The following is a 4,892-nucleotide window of genomic DNA, read 5'->3' as shown; positions in this document are numbered from 1 at the left end:
TTATGGTTAGGTTGTGCAACTGTCACAATGTGTCCCCAAAATTTTATTTCATTACACAGAACAAAAGTCTCAGATTGTTCTGTTTTTTAAAAGATTATTGAAAGCTCTCTCCAGTTTTAAACGGCTTCACAGTCAATCATCCAGTGGATAAGCTATGCAGACAAGAGGCAAAATATAAAAGACCGATCTGTCTTTGTAGTTTGTACGAATGAAGTTCTATGTTTTGTTTTGTTTTTCCTGAAAATGCGTTCTCTCCAAAGTTGTGTTGAAGTAGGTCAAGCTGATCCTGGCTAATGAGCTTGCTTTCGTGGACTTCCTGCAAGAGAGTCCTGGTTTTTCCATCTCTCCTTTTTACCTTGTTTCACCACTTTAAGCTGTTTCTTGGCATCTTGCACTTGCTGTCTGGTTATATTCAGTTTCTAATCAACTCAGACAGAAAAAGAATAGTCATGTTCTTTTGTAATGTCATAGGGTTTCTTTGGAGGCACAGGAACACTTTTGGATGTTGTACATGGTTTTGCTGGGAGTCTTGAGCCATGGGTCTGTTTATAGGGAGGATGTCCAGGAAAGACAGTAGGCACAGCTCTAAGAATGAGATGTGGTGTGTAACATCCTTTCCTCTCTTGGGTGTATTCCTGCATTACAATAAAAGCAAATGGAAACAATAATGAGTTTTTTCTCATAACATGACAATTGTTCTACTATTCATGCTATTTCATGTGATTTTTAAGACTGAAACTGAAAGCAGCTTCCAGCCAAATAAATAAAATAATAATGATGTCAGCAAGTCATAAGCAAATTTGATAGAAATAGTGTAGTGTGCGGTGGGATTTTTAGGCTAGCCTAGCCTAGTTGGATAACTCCTGTGATGTGAAATTTGGCAGGCTAGCCTGGCTTAGACCAAAAGCTTCAGTCTCTCTATATCGTCGGTTGTTCTACTGAGACTGCGTCTGGCTCCACTAGACCTCTGATTATATTATGGGGAATGTCAACAAATGTCAGTTTTATTAAAGAAATGACCCATATCAGATGGTTATATCTGTCTAACCTGGCTTTGCCTTTCGGGCTTTAGAAATTAGAGAGTAGAGTTTAGATCTAGAGTCTAGTCTATAGTTAAAATATAGATCTAAAGAAGTTGACATTTGATTTTTATCTTGAAATTAGATAAGATAAAATTAATTGTATCGTTTTATTCTAGACTTTTCTTTAATAGAATCAAGCTCATGGAGTTATATTTCCGAGTTGGACTCTCTGGCTCTTGGAGTTGCGAGCGACTCCAGCGCAGCAGAATTTTCCCATCACCATCCCCAGAACCTTAACCCATGCCTGCCCCAGCCCGGCGGGCGTGGACTGGCGCGCTCCACTGCTGCAGGAGCTGCGGTGGCTTGTCATGAGACAACCCGGGTACAGACTACAGTCACTGCATAAACTACATTTTTAGCTCTAAAATCTCCTTATTAATCAACATAACATTAAGAAGAACTTACTTGTGAAATATTATGCAGTTCCCTTTCTTTCTTCGGTTCGAACATCCAAATGCAACGCACGAACCTGGCTTCTCCAATTTTTTCCACGTATGTTGTGCACAGTATCTTGTTGGGTCGTTCGTTTTTCTGCCCTCCTTAGTAATGGCGGCCACAGCTCCAGGTCCACACAGCAATTTGAGCGAGTACGCCCTCTAGTGTTATTAAGTATATATCTCTATGGGTACCAACGAACTCGATGCTCTGTACTTGTGTTTTTACATTCGCGCGCTTCCGTCAAATGTGCTATATAGATGAAAATGTATGCAAGTGCGACACTGGGATGTTCTGATGGTTGTGATGTGGGATGCTAAATGTTAGCGTGCTAATCACGTAATTGCGATTTCAACTGGTGTCCCTTTATAATATTACGACAGAATTTATCAAAGAGTAATCAGACTTTGTAAAATTCACAATGTTCTGTAAATGTAATTAAATTTAAAAAATTACCAGCATAATGGCGAACTATAGCAGTGCATGCTCAACAATGAACGTAAGATTAGTGTCCCTTTATAAAGGGACACCAGTTGAGATCGCCATGACGTGATCAGCAAAACAAAAAATTTGAAAAGACATTTTGCTCCAGTGGGGGGGGGGGGGGGGTAAGGTCATCTATTGGGTCGGTCATGGGAATATAAAAAAAAAAAAAAAAAAAAATCCAAAAGGGGGGGGGGGGGGATTTTAGGGAAATTTAGGGGGGGTTTACACAAAAAAAAATTACCAAAGGGGGGGGGGGTTTAACCCCCCCAACCCCCCCCCCCCCCCCCTGTGTACGCGCCTGGACTACAGGCCAGACTGTTTATTCTGCAGCTCACCTGATAGCCCTGTTCTTTTGCTATTAATTATATATTCATGACTCTTTGTATCAGAAAGTACTTTGGGATGGCAGGATCTTCGGGGTTAGATTTTGTCAGCTCCTTGTCATCTAGCGAGATCAATTTATGAACACATGCAAGAAACAAATTAGAAGTTGTTATTGGTTTTGACATTCCTCTTGTGCTAATTTGTACATACTGTACATGTACACAGTGCATGTACAGGTATATTAGAAATCAGCTGCAAAGTAGTTTTATTTTTCATATTAAACTGATTTATATAAAGAATTAGATCATACATGTAGGAAAAGAGTATGATGCTCGATCATGGCATGTTTACCACCACCAATAGTAAGAAACAAACACGTACAAGAAGGAAATGACAGTGATACTTTATTTTAATACAGCTTTTGAAAATGAGTGAAAATTAATATTCTTGCCTATATTTTCCCTTTTTTCCCTTCTTTAGATTACTCAAAGCAACAAAGGGAAAGAGATTAAAGATTGACACCAGGCAAAGAAGTAGGTCTATGCCTGGCCTGATACATGGAAGAAGAAAGCTCAATGGAATCCTACATAAAAAAGGAAGACTTTTTTTTATGAAGCTGAGACGAGTAAGAGTGATAGAGATCAAGTATCACTGCAGGAAGATGTAAAACAGTCCTGCGTTGATGAGGAAGGTTGGATTAATTGAAATGTGTGCTGAACCTGAGATGCCCAGTACAGCTCTTTCATCAGATCCACAAGCGAGTGAAACAGTCTTGATTGCTGTTGGCCAAGAGTCTGTATTGGAAGATGATGAGAGAATTGGAGAAAACTCTCAAGAGCAGGGGCGTAAATCCGTACCGAGGAGTGGGGGGGATGATCGGCGATAGCCATCACATACTAGCAGTAGCACACGCCCACACTAATTTACGCAAGCGCGCGCGATCGCGCGCGCACAAAACACACACACACACACACACACACACACACACACACACACACACGCTCGCTCATTAGGGGTGTGTGGGTGATAGGCCTACCGCGCGAAGCGCGGAAGCTTAGACGTTTCCTTAAATTATTAGTAAAACAAGGCGATTTATTGTACCGTTCTCTACTGTTAACCCTTGTCTGAATAAATCTGCCCCCCCCCCCCTCCCGCGCGAAGCGCGAAAGCTTTGGCGTTTCATTAAATTATATTATAAAAAGGGGACGATTTGCTGTACCGTTCTCGACTGTAAATCCTTATCTGCATTCAGTTCCCCCCTCCGGAGTCCCCCCCCCCCCCCCCCTCCCGGGCGGAAGTTTTGGCGTTTAATTAAATTATAAGAGAAAGTAGACGATTTGTTAAACCGTGCTCGACTCTTAATCTTTGTCTGAATTCGGTTTACCCCTCCCGCGCAAAGCGCGGAAGTTTTGCCGTTTCATTAAATTATTAGAGAAAGCAGACGATTTGTTGTACCGTTTTCGACTCTCAATAAGCCATAGTTATCTGAATTCAGTTTCCCCCTCTCGCGCGAAGCGCGGAAGCCTTGACATTTCCTAAAATTATTAGAGAAATCAGACGATTGGGTGTACCGTTCTCAACTCTTAATTCTCGTCTGAATTCAGTTTCCCCTTCCCGCGCGAAGGGCGAAAAGCTTAGACGTTTGATTTAATTATTATGGAAAGAAGACGATTCGTTGCACCGTTTTCGACTCTTAATAAGCCCTATTTATCTGTATTCAGTTTCCCCCTCTCGCGCGAAGCGCGAGCGCCTTGACGTTTCCTTAAACTATTAGAGAAAGCAGACGATTGAGTGTACTGTTTTCGACTCTTAATTCTCGTCTCAGGAATTCAGTTTCCCCTTCCCGCGCGAAGCGTGAAAAGCTTAGACGTTTGATTTAATTATTATAGGAAGAAGACGATTCTTTGCACCGTTTTCGACTCTTAATAAGCCCTATTTATCTGAATTAAGTTCCCCCCTCTCGCGCGAAGCGCGGAAGCCTTGACGTTTCCTTAAATTATTAGAAAAAGCAGACGATTGGTTGTACTGTTCTCGACTCTTAATTCTCGTCTGAATTCAGTTTCCCCTTCCCGCGCGAAACGCGAAAAGCTTAGACGTTTGATTTAATTATTATAGGAAGAAGACGATTCTTTGAACCGTTTACGATTCTTATTAAGCCCTATTTCTCTGAATTCAGTTTCCCCCTCTCGCGCGAAGCGCGGAAGCCTTGACGTTTCCTTAAATTATTAGAGAAAGCAGACGATTGGGTGTACTGTTCTCGACTCTTAATTCTCGTCTGAATTCAGTTTCCCCTTCCCGCGCGAAGCGCGAAAAGCTTAGACGTTTGATTTAATTATTATAGAAAGAAGACGATTCGTTGCACCGTTTTCGGATCTTAATAAGCCCTACTTATCTGAATTCAGTTTCCCCCTCTCGTGCGAAGCGCGAAGGCCTTGACGTTTCCTTAAACTATTAGAGAAAGCAGACGATTGAGTGTACTGTTTTCGACTCTTAATTCCCGTCTGAATTCTGTTTCCCCTTCCCGCGCGAAGCGTGAAAAGCTTAGACGTTTGATTTAATTATTAT

The 4,892-nt window shown here is 41.6% G+C and overlaps 1 long non-coding RNA gene across 1 annotated transcript; it reads right to left on the bottom strand.

The window, feature by feature from the left end:
* Positions 1–231: 231 nt before the first annotated feature.
* LOC115921795 lies at positions 232–1,711 on the bottom strand. Its single transcript, XR_004063119.1, has 2 exons — positions 1,488–1,711; positions 232–635 (listed from the first exon to the last, which is right to left on the bottom strand). It is a non-coding gene; the product is annotated as an uncharacterized LOC115921795 (long non-coding RNA).
* Between the last annotated feature and the right edge of the window lie 3,181 nt (positions 1,712–4,892).

This window comes from Strongylocentrotus purpuratus, unplaced genomic scaffold, assembly GCF_000002235.5.
Source record: "Strongylocentrotus purpuratus isolate Spur 01 unplaced genomic scaffold, Spur_5.0 spur5_scaffold_10, whole genome shotgun sequence".
NCBI classification, from domain to species: Eukaryota; Metazoa; Echinodermata; class Echinoidea; order Camarodonta; family Strongylocentrotidae; genus Strongylocentrotus; species Strongylocentrotus purpuratus.
The sequence above is the reverse complement of the archived record's forward strand: the minus strand, read 5'-3'. Positions and strand labels throughout refer to the sequence as shown.